A 22996-nucleotide genomic window follows, 5' to 3' on the forward strand; every position below is an offset into this window, starting at 1 on the left:
CCATACAGCACTGTTTGTTCTCTAACCAGTAGGTGGCATCCATTCCAGAAATATTTAACTCATTACAGAAAAAGCTTATGTGAATATCAGATTGCTTTGGGTTTTAAATGTGATAAGGTAAAAATCCTCCACTGGCATTCTGGCATATGCAGCTTGCACTGTACAGGTGTTAATCGCACCTATTACCGACACCCCAATGTTTCATCCACAAGAGTATTCCACTAAATGTCCCCATACGTAGTATACACATATTGCCTCTGCAGTCACCGAGTGGAACACTTCAGAACAAAGGTATTTTCTAGAAACCAAGGTAAAGCACTTTGTCACAACAGAAGTCCACTCAATGTGATCTAATGCCCCCTACCTTTAGATGGCTAATGGAGCAGGATTTATGTTAGACATCTTGGCCTGAACAAATATTTTTTGTGCTAGTCAATGGCTCCCTGGCTCCCTTTAAGACAGACATTTATCTAACCTATACACTTGACAAATATTATGCTTCTCTACCTTCAATCACTTTCTAATTATCAGAACGAGGGCCCCCCGCTGCTACCTATACATCACGAGGAAAATCTGTGCACTTCTAATGGCCCACAGTTTATCCACAAGATCTCAGGGTCACAGTCACCTGGCAGTCGCCAACCTGAACGGCGACTAAACTTCGTCTTTTCGACTTATTTTTTTCATATTGCGCAAGCCGTAAATAACATACAAAACAGCAAAAGCAAAATATGTTCCATGCTTTAATGCCACAACACAAAAAAGCTTGAAATAGCAATGAACTCAGTGCATTAACGACAAAAGGAGAACAGTGAGCCACACGCTTAGCTAGACAGACGCTTGTGATATTTGGTTGGCATTTACATGTAGCCCCTGAATAAGAAAAAAAAAAGTACAACAGAGAAAAGGAGGAAAAGAGACAACAATTAAAGTAACTATTAACCCTGCTGCCTCTTTCAAATTCACACAGGGTTATGTAAGATGTGTAGGGCATGAGACAGTTCCATCCATCACCAACCTGCAAATTATTACCATATTCTTACACATTTATGTGTTTGTAATAAGCAAAGAAAAAAGATTACATCCTCCTACATATTAAGCAGAAGAAAGTCTACAATTTTAAAAAGGTCCTCTGATAACGAACAAATCACTTTAATAACTCTGGCATTCATTCAACATGCACAAAGAGCATAGCACAGACTCACGTTTATGCTCAAGTGACAAATGTGAACATTAATGAAAAAATGATGAGGGGAAGAAGCATAAATGCGGTGCGTGGTTTCAGAAACAGAAGCCTAAACAGCAGAGGATTCTGTGGGTTTTATGTTTAAACAGAAGCCCCATTATAACACAGCATGAAAATATTCCGCTTCACAATTAAGCTTTATGAACCACTTCTCGAAAATGCTCATTTGCATTTGTAGATACATTCTGTCCATCTGCGTGTGTTATAACACAGGTCCTCCTTAGCCTTGATGTGATCTGTACCTGAGAGGACATCGAGTTGTCCACACGTCTTGATAGACGGGCATAATGGAATGAGAGAAGGGAGAAATGAGACAAGACGGAAAATGTCACAGTTAATCAGCGTATCTCTACTTGAGTGAAGTGTCTATCCTCTGGTGATAGCCTGTCACCCAATGACCAGTCAGAAAAACCTTGAATACATTTCATGGTGATATCATGCTATAACAAGACCATCATTTCATAAGAGCAGAGTTGATTAAATTATGGATTAAAAAATATGTTTCATTGACATCAAAAGAATTAATATTAGAGACTGCCGGAAGCCTCATTTATTAAGCACAAATGTCTTGTAACACAGCAACAAATCATTTAAAGCTTTAAAATCAGCATGTAGTATTCAAATTAAACTTAAGAAAAGAAATGTCTGTTCAGAAAGAATGATCCTGATGCATTGCAACACAGATTAGCACAACAAATTTGTACAGATTTTAGAGCTGTGCATGTCGCTTCTTCTGTGTTCCTCTGTGAGCTGCTCTTAGATTGCAATCAGCCGATCTATTTCACACTCCTTAAACACCGGCGGTGGCGAGAATCACCTGGATATCATCCTGTACACATGCACCTTCCAACAAAGCCACAAAATGACAAAAGATGTAGTATTTATTTGCAGAAATTACTCCTGACATACAGCCATCTTTCCCTTTCTTCCTTGTAGGCATTTGGGGTATAACGCAATGCCACACACTGACATTTATTTATCTGTATCAGTATGTATTTATTTACCGCTCAAAGTATTTGAACTTTTATTTATTCTTCTAGACCAAAGGAGTTTTTTTATGAACCATATAACTATGTACATGGAACCATTAGAAATATATATATTTTTCTTTTGGAAAAATTAAATTAATTTGGTTTGTATTAACAAGTTCGCTGATGACACGACCGTGGTAGGTCTCATCAGCATACAGAGAGGAGGTGCAACAGCTAACTGCCTGGTGTAGAGCCAACAACCTGTCTCTGAATGTTGATAAAATCAAAGAGATGATTGTTGACTTCCAGAGAGCACAGAGCAACCACTCTCTGCTGAACATCGACAGATCATCTGTAGAGATCGTCAGGAGCACCAAACTTGGTGTTCATTTAGCGGAGAACTTCACCTGCTCACTCAACACCAGCTCAATCACCAAGAAAGCCCAGCAGTGTCTCTACTTCTTAAGAAGGCTGAGAAAGGCACCTCTCCCTCCCCCCATCCTGACTACTTTTTACAGAGGGACCATTGAGAGCATTCTGAGCAGCTGCATCACTGTCTGGTTTGGGAACTGCACCATCTCGGATCGAAAGACCCTGCAGCAGACAGTGAGTACAGCTGAGAAGATCATTGGCGTCTCCCTTCACTCTGTCAGGGACATTTACACCACAGGCTGCATCCGCAAAGCCAACAGCATTGTGGATGATCCCACACACCCCTCACACACTCTTCACCCCACTGCCGTCTGCAAAAGGTACCAAAACATCCGGGCCCTCACGACCAGACTGTGTAACAGTTTCTTTCCACAAGCCATCAGACTCCTTAATAACTGAGTTGTACTGAGCACAACACACACACACACACACACACACACACACACACACACACACACACACACACACACACACACACACACACACACACACACACACACATCAACTGTATGGACTGCACAGACCTACACTAAATACACACACTTACAATAATATCCATCAATCTGTTTACATGCTGTTTTTTGCAGACTTTTTGCTATTTGCACATTCTGTCTGACATTTCAGTTGATTGATTGCTGTTTTGCACAACCCTGTACAATACCTCAGGTAACTGCTGCTATAACACTGTGTTCATCCCAGTATTTCTGCACACATAATATTGTCTGAACATACAGTATTTACACTGGTCAGCACTGTTTCTTTTTATATTGTCTTTTGTGTATTGCCTTTTGTGTATTGCCTTTTGTGTATTGCCTTTTGTGTATTGTCTTGTAATTGTTTGTTTCTTTTGTCCCGCACTGACTTGTCTGTCTTGTTTGTCTTGTCCTGCACTGTTTGCACCAGGTTACACAGATGCACTTTATGTGGCTAGGACTAACTTACTAAGTCCTTAGCTTTGTCTTTGTTTTGTGTGGCATCATGGTCCTGGAGAAATGTTGTCCCATTTCACTGTGTACTGCAACAGCTATATACAATACTGTATATGGTTGAAATGACAATAAAAGCTTCTTGACTCGACTTGACAAATTATAACCAAACAAACAAAACTTTTTTCAATTGCTGAGCTTGAACATTTTCCAGCTATTTCACTAGAGTTCATAATCAGTCTCAACCAGACGCCATGTGGAAATTTCTGGAATGTGTTCTTGAATATGTAAATCTAATGGGACATTATTAAGCTAGGGATCTTTGAAAACAATGATGGCTTTCCGCAGTAAAACAAAAACCAGTAGGTTCCCAGTAGGTTCCCAGTAGGTTCCCAGTAGTCCCAGAGTACCAGTGTACTTTAGGTCAGGCAACTGGAGTGAACTACTGACATCAGACCAAAAAATATTTAGAAATGAATTATGCTAGTGTCTTCAGCAAGTATAGAGTTTGTAAGTATGAAAGAATGAAGGCAAAATTCTCCCACTCATGTGATTCTTTTGTTACATCCTGTGTGATTCCAGTCGTAATGCACGATGATCACTGGTCTCAACCTAATGCCCTGTGAACCTTTTCACACTTAATGTCTGCATCTGTAGTCATTTAGATTGATTTATTATTAAACTAAATCGAATATCTGTTCTACATATCTGAATAATTCATATTAGTTTCAATCCCTGATGCACATGCTGTAATGGTAACAGCATGTGGCGTTCAGTAGTTCAGGTAACCTCTCTATTAAAGTTGGTAACAGATTCCTACCATGTCTTCTTCTATGGTGAGTGTATTTGCATATTCTAGTATTTTCAGGTGATTGTTGCCCAACACTGTGACTCCTGCTTGGTTTCGAGTTGTTTTTCTCCCAATAGCAGTGCTAGACATATTATCCAGCACTCACTGATCTGTTCATGTGTGTAAATCTGCTCTGTATTGAGGCTTTTCCTTGGGGCATCCAGCCGAGGACAGAGAGGTCAGTGACAGTGCCGAAGTGATTGATAATAAGGACAGCAAGCTAGCGAGGGAACGCAAACTAGTAACCCTGGCCAGAATGTTCCATATGGTTTCAAAAAATATGAAGTAGTCTTACAGCAACATTGAAGAGATGAAAGGGAATGATGGGTCTATTGAAAGGGAATCCAAAGGGAAATGATTATAATATGAGGGTGGTGCTTTTATGATTCACGATTCATTTGTGATTCTGTTAAAGGTCTCAGGGTGTTCGTTTTGCTTTTTCCTACATACAAATTATTATTTATTTAATTTTTTGGAATTCCAAATATTTTCAAAATAAATTATAAAATTGTGGTGAAATTGTGCAAAACAAATTTGTCCTCTTCAAATAAGCAGTGCCATTTCTCTTAAGAGCTTTTGCCATACGGAAGGAGTACATCAGAGAGATTTTCCTCAATAATGTTCATAGCTTCACAAAAATCTTGCATTCCTTCTCATTCCTCTCAAAGAAAATATAATTTACTGTTAGACAGCATTTCTGGCCTCAAAAGGAAGAGTTGCAAATATGTTTGGATGCTTTTAAGAAGCATACTGTTTGCTACGATTGTGCCTCATTAGGTTTGGCCATAGCTGTTGCCCATGTAATGGAACCCCCTGGTGTGGTAATTGCTGGATTCTAGCCAAAACTGTCCAAGCCATCTGATGCTCCTATGCTTCAGTGCAGGTGCTGCCAATTGTGTCTAAGTGTGTCTATCAAACCATGGTGTGCTTTAAGCCCACCTGCTGTCAGGAAAGCACAACGGAGTGCATAATCATAATGCTGCACAAATTGAATGTTTGCCTTAGGATTTCTGTTGACTATGATCTAGGATTAGAGCACAAGGCATATTGCAAAGTTATGCTCCGCTAATCCAGCGTCTCTACCAATTCCCTGCATCCACTTCATGTCAGAGGCACCAGAACACACTTTAATAAGCACTCTGACAACGACAATTCCAGAGCTTGCTGCAATTATTTAGTTGGTACGTAGTCTAAAAATGAGCTGCCATCACATTTCACAATAGTTGAACCTCTCTGAAGCTTGGGCCAGGGTTTGGGTTTTATCTAAAGTGCGGAAAGGAAAAATGACTCTAAGTGACTGAACAGCTTAAGGTTACTTTTGTAAGAGCTGTTGCTCTTTGTCAAACAAATGTACTTTTACCTGTCAAGCTCCAGGCTCTCAGTGTTAGAAACGATTTTTCACTGCTCACTTGGCACTAGTCAGTGTGGCCTTTTTTACAATGGTGTAACCCGCTTGTGTTTGCTGAATAAAATGCTAAGCTCCTAGCTTGAAGAATTGGTACAACATAAAGATTCACAGTGCCATATGTAAAATAAGCAGTGTGCCTCTTCATCAATGTATTTATATTTCAGACTTAAAATAGGAAGCAAATACTGAAAAATACATACAACATTTGCAGCATAGTATGAGAATGATTAGCTCTGGTCAATCAGGCCTTATAGCTTGCTCAAGTACTTTAAAAGACTTTTACCTTATTTATATCAGTTATTATATACTGCAAAGCAATTATTTATTCTCTTTAGACAATTTTGCAAACCAGTATATTTATATTGTATATGACTATTAACTTAGACATACATGTCCATATTATAACACATGAGCTTCAAAACTACAGTAATTACAAAATTCCAATGTAAATGTTCCCAAATTACCTAAATCACTTCTGTTTCAGATTATAAATAAACAGTAAAGTGTTTATGCAGGTTCAGTGTGAATGGGCAGCAACAATGAGCCCTCAAATCACATTTGATGCTTGCAGCTTGAAGAAAGTTAGACTTTCCTCACAATTAATTACTACTTTATAGCAGTAAAGGTTGATTCATTTGAGTGCCCAGGTTGGTCCACGAGTGTGTGTGTGTGTGTGTGTGTGTGTGTGTGTGTGTGTGTGTGTGTGTGTGTCTGTGTCTGTGTCTGTGTCTGTGTCTGTGTGTCAGCCTACAATGCATGTCACTGGACTGGGGGAAGAAACCAGAGTAACCAGAGGAAGCACAGGTATATATTATATTATATTATATTATATTATATTATATTATATTATATTATATTATATTATATTATATTATTGAAATATTAAAGTGCCATGTATATTGTAGTCACTATATGCCCACAACTTTTACATTGTGCCAGTCTGGCACTGATCCAAGGTATATATTAATAAAGTTATTTTTTTTATTACTTAATATGAAAAAAGTTTTTTAATCTCCAACTTCAGATAATTGACACCGTAAACCAAAAAATGGCTGAAAATTATAACACTCCTCACCAACTCATTTAGAACCTCAGAAGCTGTGCCACAGCAGGAGGGAAATTATACACTTTTGTTAATTTTTGGATTGAGTTAAATTACACATTAATGTTTTAAACTGATCAGATCACTGAACATCTTCCATTCTAAACCAAAACGAGTCGTATGTTACAGTTGTACAATACTAGACCATATGAGTGTATCCTTTACATGTGATACTCTTTACAGTCTGAGATCCTCTGAACCAAGAGTCTGTAAAGTTCTAATAGGTGCTACAGTTGTACCACAGGTCACATATCCATGCTTACTCATCTACGTACAAACAGAAGTAGATGAAGAGATTTATTTTGAAATAATTTAATAAATAAAAAGCTAACAATTAATTACAGCTACATTATGTCTATACAACTGCACAAATTTCACATTTTGGACATGTATATAATATTAAGACAAAAGTTTTGGTAATTTGTATAGGTGTAAAGAAGCCATGTTGCATGCATGCATTTAAAAAATGTGAGAAGTATGTGAGAATTGAGCTAGCTCTCCCACCCCCACCCCCCTTTTAGTGGATTTTATTTTTCTTAAAAAAAAAAAAAAACGCAGTACAGCAAAATCTAAATGTTAATAAATTTACCAGTATTTGTACCTACTAGTGAATAGATTCAAGTTAAATAATTGAATATAGCAGCAATGCCATGGTTTATTAGTTTAACTTAACTTATAGGTAAACATTTCACCAGCAGATGACAGTAATGCACCTTATGGGACTGAAACCACTACACAAATAAGACAAATTTGCATTAGGACTATTTCTGTTGACCAAATTTACTATCCAGCCTGATTCCTCCTTCATAATAAGTGAAATGTATTGAACTTATGGCTGTATCTGTCTTTTACTTATTACAATAAACATGTACCAGCCTTCACTAAATCTCAATTCATTTATCCAAATAACTGAAGGACCATCATTGAAGGGTCTGGCAAATCAACACAAATAATATTAATTAGATTGGATAAGCATTAGCCTTGATTTAGAGTGCTAACCTTAAAAAAAAAGCAGGCTACCATTTTACCACAGTGCTGCTTTTTGTTTTCTGTGAAAATGCCATTATTCTCCTTCTTTAAAATAAATGTAGCGTTACTTATAGGGCACTAACTCTGAATACGATCCTCAGTTTTGGTTCAGAAAGTCTTTCTTCTATCTTTTCTCACCTCTGTGATTAATTGCCAGGGTCAACCTGTGTGGACTTGACTGCACTGTTTAAAAGTTGATGATGAAGAATGAGGCTTTAAATTTTTCCTTCCCTTGAGACTTGAATCCCACTGTTTCTATTCATAAACATTACAGAAAGTATCCCAGAGAAAGCTTCACACGGCTTGCATGATTGTGCTTGTTTATTTTATTCGATGGTGTAAATTAATGACTAAAAATGGTAATTAGTTCCGGTTAATGGCAATCTTTTTTGACTCTTGCATATTTAGAGTGCCTCTCCCGAGGATAGACCCTGTTCCACGAGACTCTAGGCCAAGCAGTGACCTTAATCTAATCATGCAGCATAGTTCACGCTGGGTCCACAAAGGACACAAGACCATGAAGCCACTACAACAAGTAGACTTTATTTGCCGCTACAACAAGTAGACTTGTGCTACATTTATTTTTATAGTTTAAGTACTGTAGCCTTTTTAATGATCATCATAATCCATGTAGACACACACACACACACATATATATCTTGTCTTGTATAAATGGGCTTTATAATTGGGCTTTCAAAGATAAAAACAGACCAGTTTCATTTTTGGCATCCACATCAGATCATTTGCTGTTAACAAACAGCTCTAAAATAGATTATCTTGGATTTCCATGATACCATGAGCAACTGCACTAACAGTGGTTGTAAGATTACTACACAGAATGGTATGAAGTTTTGAAACCGTGGCAGGTTTCTTTCCTCTCTTTCTGTTGTGACTGCTTGGTGGTTAAGATGTTGGCCCTCTGAAGAGTAGGGCATGGGTTCAAATCCTAGCACAATAAAGCTGGGCCCTTGAGCAAGGACCTTAGCCCTCAACTATTCAGGGTATAAATGAGATAAAGCCACTCTGGAAAAAAGAAGGTTTGCTAAATGTAAAAAAAAAAAAAAAGACTTGTGCTTACAGGCAATTACACAGAGTGAAATTGTCCCAAATTTAATCTTCATTCAGTGCATCACTAAAACCTCCTTAACACATTTTTAGTGATAGGATTCATATTCAAAACACAGGAACGCCATAGAGACGTCACAGCCATAGAGACGTATGTGTTCTTCCATGTCTTTGAATGTCTTGGGAAACAGATGATGAGTTAAATCAGATGTGTTAAATGAGTTAAAATGCTAACCTAAGCACTACTAAAGCCCTTCAGGACTGGAGTGTGTCATGCTGCCCACAGTAATACTCCCTATACAGTACAAAGGAGTAATGCAGTTAAACAGCAAGATCTCACATCCCATGAGTGGAAAACAGTGTGAAAATTAGAAGTGAAGCTGAGCAGTGAAGGTTGCTTCCTGCTTCGTCTGGAGGAGTTCTGTGAACCGACTGAAAAAGCTTCTGAGCTTGGTTTTACAAAACAGTTGGAGTTTGATAGCTGTTTGTGAACTGTCCATCAAGCAAGGAAGGTGGAGTAGTAAACAGGAAGAAATAGGCAAAAGTGCCCCTTTTATACACAACTTCTTGCCAATCAACACAAAGGTGCACAGCATGCTTTCAAACCTCCCTAAGGCTTCAGAAGTCTCCTCAGAAGGGAGCATAAAAATAAAAGAAAGGCACAAGTGTATTGGTCAAATGTATTATAATGTGCCTATTAATCTAAGGTTTAGTGGTTTTACATCATATTTTAAAAATGGTATAGGAAAATAATTGTTTTTCTGATTATTTTGATCATAAAGGTTAAGAGGTTATGATTTAGCCAAGTGAGAATTGAGAATTTAACAGCATTATGGCATATAGAGTAAATATACATAATTATGCTTTTGCTGCATGCACCGTTTATTGTGTAGACACAAAAAGTAAATGTCAACGAGGAAATGAATTCTTAAAAGTATATTTTTCCTCCAAAACAAAAAAGACACAAAAAAGTCAGAAATGGATGATTACCTTTCCTTTCCATCTTTGAACTTTAACATTATTATAACTACACAACAATTTAAAAACAGAATAAAGCACTGTACAAGGTCTTAACCCCATTATCATCCATCTTTCCATAGCAAATACTGCTCTTAATGGTTTAACGTTGGTTGCACAAGCATGAGGTCAGATTACTAGGTTCACAGTTACTACCTGTAACCTTTATTTATGTGATAAAATGATAAAATGATGATCTATTATTCTATTCTATCTATTCATCTGTTATTATTAAATCATCAATCAGTATAATAAATGTAGTTACTACAGTAAGATCTCAAATGTGCCTCTGAAAGAGCTGCACAGATTTCACTTACTGTAGCTGAACACAGACGACTAGAAAGGCTTTGTAAAATAAACTGTGACAATCTGTAATTTTATAATAAATCTATATAATAAGTCTATTAGGTGCTCAATTTAAGACCTAATTATTCCATTTATCTTCAGTTACTACTTTATCCTGGTCAGATTTATAGTGGACCTGTATCCTATCAGGAACATAGGTTGTGAGGTAGAAACACATCCTGGACCATAACATCACAGGGCCTTCTGCACGTATGCCATCACACCATCAGTTTCATCTATGAAGAATTTAAAGTAGTTAGTAAGTTCATGTTTCTGGCATGTTTTGGGGAAATAGGTGGAAACTTGGCAACCCAGAGGAAACACACAGTAACCCGAGCTAAGGATGAAGCAGGGAGCAACACTACACTCTGATACAGTGTGCAATTATATGTTATATGTGCAATTCTGAAAATTTTGAAGAATAAATTTGAATAAGCGATTCGTTTTCATACTTTTTTTTATGAAATAAAACTGCTTGGTACGAAAATTGCTGTGATTTATTTTAATTAACAGATATTAGACACAAACTACTAACAGATTTCTAAAAATGTGACTTAAATGGTATATTTTCGACAAAAGACGAACACTAAAACTAAATCCATCGCTTTCGAGATGACCGAAATCCAGTTAAAACGGTAAAGCGTTTAAGTTTTATGGCAACAAATTAATCCATTAGTAATTTGATTATTAGATCAATCATATTGAAAAGTCTTTCAGTTAAGCTTGATCTGAATGTAATTTCGATTGGCTTGAAACAGGAAACCTGTAAACAGGAAATAATTAGCCATGTACATTTTTTAATCGGACTATTTCTATCTTCAGTTTCAATAACACCTTACAGCATATTGTGTTTATTTATGTCTTACATTTTACGTCTTGGCTTCTGGTGGAAAGAATCGATTGGTGGAGGAGATAGAATATTGGTTGATCATATTAAAAGACAGAAAGATTTTTGAGAAAATGCAGTTAAAACTGGAAGGATTCAATGGCTCAGTAGAACAGATTAAAGGCAGAAGGAAATGATTTAACATGGCATACCAAAACAGTAGAAGTGCTAACAACTCATCTACTTCTCCTTTTTTTTATGACATTATTGACTGAGATTAATTAATTAATAGGAGATGACAGACACTCAGCACTTTTGTAGAAGTTTTGTTCCTAATTCACGTGTAAATGCATTGAATCAGACTGCTGTGTTTAGTAGGGGACTGAATTAAAATAATAATTCGCCTTCGAATTTTGCTTGGTACTGTATGTGACACGCTCAGTTGTGGAGGGTGTAGACAGTGTTTCTTTAATACTGTCCAAAGCACTGCTCAAACTGAAGAGGTTTTTTTTTTTAATATCAGAATGACGCTGGTTGCTTTCTGTGACCAGCACTAATTGTTTAACCTTTAATCTGTTTTTAATTAACACTCCAATATTTCAATACAAACCAAGTTGTTTGAAAAAACTCCACTGTGAATAAAATTTCTTCTGAAGTCAAAGCATGACTTTACTGGGTATGTGCTATTAATTTTTTTATATTACATTCATATCACTATTAAATGATACTAAATCCAATTACTCTCTTCAAACCAGTTCCTACATCATCACTCTAGGATATTTTTAATGCTTAATTTCAACAATTTCAACTAAGACTTTTTTTTCACAGATCTGAAAAGCATTTATTTTCTGTAGCAGCTGGGGATTGTGTGGGTGGTTTCCTGTTCCTGGATGGTGTCACTTGACTATGAGCAAACCGGTAATTTAAACACAAGCAAAAATAATATAGCTTAATGTGGTTTTAGATGGCACTGTGGCACAGCTGCTAGTGATGACACCTCAAAGCCTCGAGGTCTGCAGGTTAAAACTGAGCTCAGGATATTGTCGTAGGTTTTCTCCAGTATTCCAGATTCCTCTCACCTCCTAAAAGCTTGCAGGGAGGTGGCTTGGCTATGTTGAATTGACCTTTAGTATGAAAGTGTGTATCCAAGATGTGTTTCTGCCTCATGCTCAGTGTTCCAGGGATAGCCTCAGGAATCACTGCGACCCTGAGCAGGATAAAGCATGCACTGAAGAATGACAAAAAAAGAAGTGTGTGTGTGTGTGTGTGTGTGTGTGTGTGTGTGTGTGTGTGTGTGTGTGTGTGTGTGTGTGTGTGTGTGTGTGTGTGTGTGTGTGTGTGTGTGTGTGTGTGTGTGTGTGTGTGTGTGTGTGTGTGTGTGTGTGTGTGTGTGTGTGTTGTGTGAACAGACTTGTTTTTATATCTGGTCGGGGAACAAATTTTCCAAGAAGGACATGAATAGTTTACAGTTGTGACCTTGTGGTTACATTTGGCTGGTATCCCATGAGGTAAACTCCTTTGTGTGTGTGTGTGTGTGTGTGTGTGTGTGTGTGTGTGTGTGTGTGTGTGTGTGTGTGTGTGTGTGTGTGTGTGTGTGTGTGTGTGTGTGTTAGCTCTATGATACTGGTTTTGGTACACTGTATCTTTGCCTATTATACCATCATAATATAAAGCTGTGTTGTTGTTTTTCAGACAAGCGTCTTTTTTTTTTTTGTTGTTGTTGTTTTTTCCCTACTAGAAGGTGTCCCTGGGTGCAAAGGCTTTGAGAACACCTGCTGTACCCAGTGGAATTGGGTGAATAAAATCTTTGGAACGTTCTCAAGCAAGACCTGGGATTTGATTACATGCTAATTTCACCTCAAGAGACAGAATATGTCACTTGCTAATGACTGCAAACCTGAACAGACAAGAATTTGTTAGGGGTTACAACAAAAACTGCTATTAAGAGCTGTTCCTGAAATTTTGGAAGCGGTAAGTGACAACCTGCTAGTGGCTCTGGAGACTGTTTAGACTGCTTCCAGCTAGAAATGGCCCTGCTGCCATTAAACCTTTTCTTAAACACGAACGTGATAAAAACACAGAAAAACATAACAACTAATAATGATTAGGCTAATGATGGATAATTACAAAATATAAAACAATTATGATTTTTAAGCTCCTAACACTTACTAAACTTTACAACAGCCTAAGCACAATTCAAATCTAATATTTTAATGGAAGTGTCTTCAATATTCTTTTTTAGTATAATCATTATGGTAAATGTATGCTAACAAAATCAAAACTTGTATTCAGGAACAATGACACTGACCTTCTATAACCTCATTATGCACTTATTATGCAAATCTATTCATTAACAGTTAGCGTTCTATTCAGTAGTTTTCCATTTTGTAAACATCAAAACATGAGTGTGCATCGACATCACATAATTTCACAGAGCATCACAGGATGTTGTATATATACTGTACAGTGGTGTGAAAAAGTGTTTGCCCCCTTCCTGATTTTGTATTTTCTTGCCTATTTGTCACACTTTAATGTTTCAGATCATCAAACAAATTTAAATATTAGTCAAAGAAAACACAAGTAAACACAACATGCAGTTTTTAAATGAAGGTTTTTATCATTAAATCCAAACCCACATGGCCCTGTGCTTGCCGCCTAAACCTAATAACAGGTTGGGCCGCCCTTAGCAGCAAGAACTGTAATAAGAACTGTGTTTGCGATAACTTACAACGAGTCCGTAGACTAATTTTGGTCCACTCATCTTTGCAGAATTTTTGTAATTCAATCACATTGGAGAGTTTTCTTGCATGAACCACCTTTTTAAGGATATAGGATTCAGGTCAGGACTTGAAACTCCAAAGTCTTCATTTTGTTTTTCTTCAACCATTCAGAGGTGGACTTGCTGGTGTGTTTTGGATCACTATCCTGCTGCAGAACCCAAGTTCCCTTCAGCTTGAGGTCACGATACCATATTTTACTGTTGGTATGATGTTCTTTTTCTGTAAAGCAGTGTTACTTTTATGCCAGATGTAATGGGACACACACCTTCCAAAAAGTTAAACTTTTGTCTCGTCAGTACGCAGAGTATTTTCCCAAAAGTCTTGGGAATCATCAAGATGTTTTCTGGCAAATCAGTGATGAGCCTTTATGTTCTTTTTGCTCAGCAGCGGTGAACACTGACATTAACTGAGGCAAGTGAGGCCTGCAGTTTTTTTTAATGTTGTTGTGGCGTCTTTTGTGACATCTTGGATGAGTCGTCGCTGCGCTCTTGGGGTAATTTTGTTCGGCCGGCCACTCCTGGGAAGGTTCACCACTGTTCCATGTTTTCGCCATTTGTGGATAATGGCTCTCACTGTGGAGAGTCCCAAAGGCTTTCACTGGAGTCCCAAAACTTTAGAAATGGCTTTATAACCTATAAAGTTAGATCTCAATTACTTTCTTTCTTATTTGTTCCTGAATTTCTTTGGATCTTGGTATGATGTGTAGCTTTTGAGGATCTTTTGGAAACATTAAAGTGTGACAAACGTGCAAAAAAATAAAAAATCAGGAAGGGGCAAACATTTTTTCACACCACTGAATATAAGAATATGGTTCATGTCAGCTTAGATGGCTGTGTGAGTACGATAACTAATCACTTTTTTAATTACCATTCATACAGGGGCAACATTATTTAGCATGTCACCATGACAAATCTTGCATTACTAATGCCATGTCAGAAAGCAGGACAGAATGAGTAAGGGTGTCCACACTGAACGTATGGTGAGTGAGCAACGCACAAAACTGCACTATGTCTATATGACAAATTATGTCATTTCTTTTCTCTGATTATATAACTTATTATCCCTAGGAAATGGAGAGTTTCTGCTAAAATCACCTCTGTCATTAAATTTTATGGTTGCAGGGACAAAGGCGTCAGTCATGATGAAGGGGAAAATGGACTATGCTCTTTGAAATGGAATTTTTAAAAACTAATTTCTACTTAGCTTAATCCCTCATTCACAGACCATCAGTCCTAAGCAAACACTTCAAATGATCCAGTACCCGTAAGGCTTCTTTGATGAACCAAGGAAAATGTCACTAGCAGTATAACTGGACACTGGACGCTCTCAGGTCTTCCGATTTCTTCATTATGTAGGGCAGGGATGTCCGATCTTATCCACAAAGGTGGTTGCTTGGGCAGCCACACCAGCCCTTTTCTGGATTCACCTAGTGTAGGTTGTGGTGTAATGTAAGTGGCAAAAAAGTAGTACAATGCACTTGGTGCCGCTGCTTCTCGAAAGAGGATAAAACTGTATTTTTATTTCAAAGATATATACATATAATGCACAACAAAGACCAAAAAAGGATATTAAAAAAGGATACTGATGACGATGAGGATGATGATGATGATGATAGGAGATGTAAGGAGATGTTTAGGTAACTGGAGTCTCAGGTATCAGCACTTTACATGGAGGTAAACTACAGGTTATGTATATTTCTTCCTAGCACACTCAGCCAATTAAAACACAGTATATTTTGTCAACATATTTCTATACAAGGTTACAGTAACATGCTATATAAAGAATGGATCAGTGATATATTATTGCCATTTTTTTAAGTACAAACATAAGATTCATATCTGAAAAAAAATGTAGGTTTTGCTGCCAATGCAAAAAAAGGAATCGCCTAAGAGAGAATGCAACCCATCACTCGCACTTACAACAGATGCTCAAATATTAGTATTGATAGAGACGGCGTAACTTAAAAGAGGAGCAATCCCAAGAGCACGGGTATTAAATCGACTGGGTCTGCCAGTGATATCTCATTTATATATGCATACACATCCGAAGGCTTTTTAAATCAGCCGATCGATTTATCTGTGCAGGTGTTAGTCTTACGGAAGAGCTTTATCTTGTACCTTGTATCTTTTTTCACACACTCTAGTTTTACTAAACTATTGTCATACCTTTTGCAGTACTTGACAATTAGAATCAGGAACTGCGCTCATTAGCAAGGACTCAAGGGATACGTGTGGCTGAGAAAGATTGCCTCAGCGGATGTAATTAATTTTGCATGCTAATCCAGATTTTACATCCAAGAGGACTGACAATTTACAGAAGCACCTAAGCATGTAACATCAGATATCTGTTGTATCAAAGTTACTCGGCCAGACGAATCCTTTAGAGTTGATAACAGCCACAGTGTATAGGAAACATTAATTAAAGTCTGTTTTGTTCTCAGCTCTAATTGTTGAATGAGTCACAGAATTGAGCAAGCTGATGTAAAACGATCTACTATATTTTCTTATTAAACGAATAGATTTCACTTCTTTGTGAAGTTTTCTCTTTCCTCTGTTGCACTGGGTTTGAATAATATGTTTTTTTGGCTTGACCTAAACTGAAGGTATGACAACTTATAAGCTTGCACAAAGTCGACTCTTCCTAGGCAACATCTTGAAATATGGAGGTAAGACAGTGGTTTGGAGGTGACTTTGCATTATGTGGTGATAAAAATGTCAGATATAGTTCGCCTTTAGTGCCTTAAAAGTGATTGGTCAAGTTCAATATAAATCTCATAGCTTCACCTCAAAAGCTTCAGGTAAAAATATTACGAGGCCTTTGATACCACTGTCACCCATCTATTGCTTAAATATTTCAGCCCACCATATGCTGAATGGAACGTGCCAGTGCAGTTCAGTATCTTATCAGTCATGCGACCTTTGCCAAATTCTCTGACTGCTTCAATTTCACTCAATAAGCTTTTTCTGTTAAGAGGATATTCTGTGTCAGTCGCCTTCCCAAGCCTGCCCTCCTGAGCCCACACAATTGGCACAAAGCCTTGCATTGTGCTACACTAAGCTTTATTCTTAAAAGTCATTCAGAATGCCTTTCATCTTCATTCTTTCAAATGAGTTTTACTGATTGCAATTGTTATTCATTATCAGACCCTGCTGACCATAGGAATCCAAAAGAGGCTTCTGAATATCCCGTGTTTTACAAATCATTCTGTGTTTTTACCAATCATAACAATTTTTTTTATGTCTTAAAAATGATCTGTAAAAGTCTGTAAATGGGCAATATGTATAGGCAATATGGTTTTAATAAAAATAAATGAACATATGTTTGATACCATGTGCAAGCATGTGTTTAGCTCCGCTTCCTTCATACAATAGCGCTGTGGTGGTGTATTGATTAAGACTGCAATGCGACGTTTCATTCAATCCTGAGAACCTGGGAGTGGTTCCTTAAAGCCTTATATTTACCTCTTGATCACCTCATAACCTGATCCATAAGTGTATCCTATCTTAAGGTGTATGTTGTTTGTTCCAATCTGATTTGCTCATGCACTCATTAAGTCATACAGGATGAAATGAGGTAGGCTTTTTTATCATCTGGCCCATCAGGTGAAGACTGTCATCATAGGAACCGTTGAGAATCTAAATGACTCCAACAGTTTATTTTGGTTATTTTCCTTTTCTCTCATTTCAGGTTTCTTTTTTACTTTTGCCAATTTAAAAATCTAAATATAAACGGCATCATCAGACCCAGTGACAGCTTCTTCTACCTCTCAGCAACTTGACATTGCTTCATGAAACCATTATTGCTGAGACTTACAGTAGCAAGAGGTCTCATCATATCATAGGACTATTACATAAAAGCACAAAGGAACCAGGAATATAAACAATCATAAATGTACTATATATTCTAATCAAACAAATAATATGTTCTATTATACAAAGTATATAATATAGGATCAGGGTATATATTTAAATAGATGTTGTAATATAATATATTGAATACATACAGATACAACTAGGGGTCACTCTTTCAGCATTGCAAACTCTTTCCATTAAATCACACAAAACATACAGTTCTGTTATTTGACCCTTCTTGTAATGTACTTTGACTGGACTTTGTTTGATTAGACTATTAACTTCGACATACTCCTCCAAATAGTATTTCACATACGCCTTTTCAATCACTACTAATGAGAGGGTATGAGCACGACAGAAATGTGGCTTATAGGAATTAGGGCTAAGGAGACCTAACAAACCCCAACAAACAGTAAATCTAATTTCACTCTTCTTCTGTGTACGTAGTCATCTAGAGTGTCTTTGTTCTTGGTTCCACAAACGTCAAACATATTTGCTATTTATTAACATAAAAAAACAATGTGGCTGCCAAAAATCTATCCTAATTTTTATGATTTTCCTCCTTGTAAGAGAAGGAGGCCTTAGTTTTGTTTTATTATTATTTTTATTTTGCTTAGTTTCGGACATCTCAACAACTCTTTAGCTCCCAATTATATCGTGTACACAAGTTTGGGTACTGACAAAGATCCTGTCTTATTACACATTAGGAATTTATTACTCAACTTCCAGTGACTCAACTTCCAGTTCCATGTTTTATATGTCATCTAAATTTGTTAGTTTAATTATATTGCGTTCCTGTCATGGTACTTGACGCATGACCGTATGCTAACTAGCTAACACTTAAAAATTCTTAAAATAACACTTAAAGACTCTTAAAATGTATATAGAAGGCTTAATAATGTTACAAATAGCTAACATTATAATCATTTGAAAGCTACAACAATGACAAACTAATTACATTTGTAAAAAAGGTTGGCTGAGAGTTCATCCACCATTTTTTAACTGAGACAGTAAGAGAACATAGTGAGCATTGATGTGCCCAGGTTTTTTATGGTGCATTGAAGGTTTTTCAAGAGCAAAAGTTCCAGTGCACTTGAAAGATACTTTGATTGAGCCAGAACTAAAAATGTCCAATTCCCTTATCTGTGGCCTGACTACTGAACTAATAAGCTGACTAGACACATCCAATACCAAAGTATATATTTTGTTATTTTGCGTATGTCCATGTTTTCTACCCTTATCACATTTATCATGTTTTCTACCCTTTTCTACCCTACCCTTATGTCCATATACATTTTCACTTTGTTAAATATGGATGGATTTTCTGTTTAAAGTATTTATTTAAGAATCTCTCTAAAAACCATACTACTACATTGACTATAATTTTAGCTGTAGCATTTCCCCAGACACTTATATTTATAAAACGTTTAGACTGTGCCATAGTGTGAGTACTGCTACATCACCTGGCAATAAAGTACTGTATGCATTTGAAAGCCAATGGCTTTTCCTGAGCTTGATTTGTCCAAGGATTTTATATGCTTAGGCTTTACTTACTTTAGTGTAGATGTGCTTATCAACCTTTACAAACGGATAATGGTTGAGACGTTTGAAGTGAAGTCTTATTGAACCAACTCTATGGATACCACTCTCTAAGGAATTTCTGAAAACGAATAATCGGGTCAATATGCGTGTATATTTAAGAATTTCAAGATTAAAGTTCTAGCAACGGCAAGGCTTAGTGCCCTCAAGGACAAACGATATGTAGTTCTGAGACTCCTAGAATTTGATAAATATAATAATTAAAGCAAGAAAAAAACTGTTTCAAGCTCACAGCGTAGCTCATCAGAGAAGCTCTCCTCACTATGAGCTTATCTGATTGGGTAAACCCACATTTCCTTCTGAAAGATGGCACGCTGCCAAAAATGTCTCGAGCAATTTAGAAATCAAATTACAAAGAGTAAGCAGCAGCTTGCAAATGTATGCACTATATCATCAAAAACGCTGAGTTTATTTGTCATTTTCTTTTTCTTTTTTTTAAGGAAAAAATTATTGCACAACATTCCTTCAAATTTCTCTTTATATGAATATCGCCCATATTGAAATGGGGTTTGGGTCAGTTATTATATGCATAAAATTTTGAAACTTTTTGTAAATCTTAATGACCTGTTCATTTTATTTGCACATAAACCTAAAAAAACCTTAAACCTTAGTCTTAAATTGTGTGTCTAATACCCAGAGTATCTCCGTATTTCACTGTGGTGTCAAGGCCCATAAGTAGACATAATCTTATAGCACAGTGGGAGTGAGAGTGTATGACACAGACTAGATACTCTGAATGCACTTACTCCCAGTCAGTAGTAGTTATAATTTTCATTTTCAATCAAATTAGCTTGCAATCTAACTAGTGCTTAAAATAAATACTGCGCTAATTATCACAGGATAAAGTAATGAATTGGCATTGGCTGTCAAATGTGGATGACATTGCTGACTGTATAAAACCAGGTCTCAGTATATCAGTCAAGGTATGTTTTATTTACTCATTCATCTTCAGTAGCCTCTTTATCCTATTGTTGTGGTGAACCATCACACACATATTCACACCTAGTGTCAATTTAGTGTAGCCAGTCCATCTGCTGGCACATTACAGGTGGAGGTGAGAGGAAACCAGAGACGAACTGAAGGAAACTGTGTACCGTATATTTTATTGAAACTTTTAATACGATCATTTGCATTTTAAGGGAAAGAACACAGATTGCACTTCATAACAACATACTGGCAGGTTCTGTCCTGAATTCTACAGTAATTTTCACTCAATATCCCAAGCCCTCAAGGGCTCATCCAACATCTAATTTCACTTGAGCTAATAAAGCACTGCAATGGCCCTTAAAATGGCAGTGGAGATTCCCTAAAGGGAAATAGTGAGGTCATTGTTGACAAAGTCGTAATAAAGGCAGTAGTTAAACACAACATAGATCTACAAGCAAGCAAGACCTAGACAAACGTCTCCCGATGCCCTTAGTTCCTTCTGGGAAATAGACTAACTTTTTTTTATAATTATGTTTCTTTCGTTCTTCCGAATAAAAAAAAGCATAGCAACGATACATTAACAAAACAAGATTATTAGAACATAATTAAAACTTCATAGATAAATCTTCTGTTGAAAGCAATATATAATGAGGTTCATTACAATGTAGAAATATTGTACTTACAATTACTGTACACACAAACACCTTACTGTTTTATATATGTATGAAGTCAATAAAAATGGCTTGAACAACACTGATTATAACACGAGCCCTTCTGTTTCAATGGAAGGATGACATGCTGCATGGGCACAGAGTTGGTTCATTTCTACTCAAACACAACACTGTATTGTTGGTATTCTGTTTCTCTGAAGCTGGAAATTATTGCTGATTGAGGGCCAGATATTTGTAGTTCACTTCAAAGGTTTTGTGTAATGTGTTTTGTTATAAAGTGTTTTGTGTACTGTGTTTTTCAAAAATTTGTGAGAAGATTTCAAAGTTATGCTAAGACGAATGTACATTAGTTAATTTCTTTTAGTGTTTTGAAGATAAATATTCTAACACTGGTTCTTCACTGATTTTGGATGCATGCATGAAAATATGACGCTGTAAACACATCACCGATAGTCCGCCATTGATGAATGGCGTTAATATTTAATTCCGTTGGTTTAGTGGGTTTTGAATACATCATTTTGGTTCCGACCTGCATGAACAAGGCACTGGGAGTCAGTGAGTGTGTAAGTGGGTGCTTTTTACATAAAAAAAAATACATTTATTGGACAGTGCTCTCTTTGCTTGTCCTACCCAGATACATAGTTTCTCGGTATGATGCCTGTGAGAGCTCTGGGACTGAAGCTGAGCATGACTGACATCTCAGACTTATACCGTATATTGTATATAGTATATTGTATGTATTGTATTTACCTTTGCCTTATTTCTTTCCTTTAGTTTGTTCTTTTCTTTACTATTTTCTTTTTTATCAAAAAGGCATTTCATTTCATGTCATACTGGGTATGATTGTGTATGTGACAAATAACATTTGAATTTGAATTTGAATTTAAAAACACCAGTCAGAAGTCAGAGGGCTCAGAGCCTGAATAGTAGTCAAAAATCGAATCAAAAACAATTTTGCACTAGAGTTAGTTTGTAATTGATAAATATAGTAGCTAAATTGTATATATATATATATATATATATATATATATATATATATATATATATATATATATATATATATATATATATACACACACACACAATATATAATAGATCAATTATGTCATTTTGATTGATTGTTTTGGAGGAATTTTTTGTTTACTTATAAATCTAGTTAGCATGCTCACTACAGTGAAATTTCACCAGCTACTTAGCAGCTTAGTTGCTTTTTGGTGTGATATGTTAGATGCTACTATTGTTCACCTGATTTTGGAAAAGTCTTTTGATATTGTTACTTATGAAGAGAGATCATAAATTTAACACAAGGCCATACCAAGAGATGAAACGGATAAAACAGAACACACTTGAGTAAGACACCTGTGCTCCACCAATTTTTAAAACCAGCAGCCGCAACTGCTTCTGCTAATGGTGTGTATAAATACATATGCATTAATCATTGACACTGTGTTCAAAGCTAAGCAAGCCGTGGTATAGCCAAGGATCAAACTAGTAATAAAACATGCATGGTTATGGTATTACTATCACTTAAGAAATATGCAACCTATATGTCACCTGATCTTAACATTTCTGACATAATATCAGAGAACAGGAGAACAGTATTCATATTAAAGTTACTCAGGTTCTCCATCCCCTTATAGCATAAACACCAATCTGTGTATCAAGAACAAAATAGTGCTATGGTACTATAATGTCGTTATATAAGGTCAAAATGGATTGTCACATGTTAAATTGATCTTAAATTGCACCACTGAAGCATGAGAATCAGAATCAGAATCAGAATCAGGTTTATTGGCACACACACAAGGAATTTGGTTCCAGCTGTCTGTGACTCTCAAATGTACACACCTAAATAACATTATACTATAAAAGACAGGATAATACAGACTATACAAGAAAATGCAGACAATGTGATACAATATAGACAGTAGGAGTATTAAACATGAATACA

General features: G+C 36.5%; 1 protein-coding gene across 3 annotated transcripts in view; it reads right to left on the reverse strand.

Moving 5' to 3' along the window:
- Positions 1 to 22996, reverse strand: part of grm8b (glutamate receptor, metabotropic 8b) — a 124560-nt gene that overhangs the window by 94899 nt on the left and 6665 nt on the right. The window contains exon 2 of one of the 3 annotated variants that reach the window (XM_047819705.1): positions 15259 to 15658. The exons of the other annotated variants lie outside the window; for them this stretch is intronic. The gene's annotated coding sequence lies outside the window, so the exon portion shown is untranslated. The remainder of the gene's footprint in view (positions 1 to 15258; positions 15659 to 22996) is intronic. 3 annotated transcript variants of the gene reach the window in all.

This window comes from Tachysurus fulvidraco, chromosome 10, assembly GCF_022655615.1.
Source record: "Tachysurus fulvidraco isolate hzauxx_2018 chromosome 10, HZAU_PFXX_2.0, whole genome shotgun sequence".
NCBI lineage: Eukaryota > Metazoa > Chordata > Actinopteri > Siluriformes > Bagridae > Tachysurus > Tachysurus fulvidraco.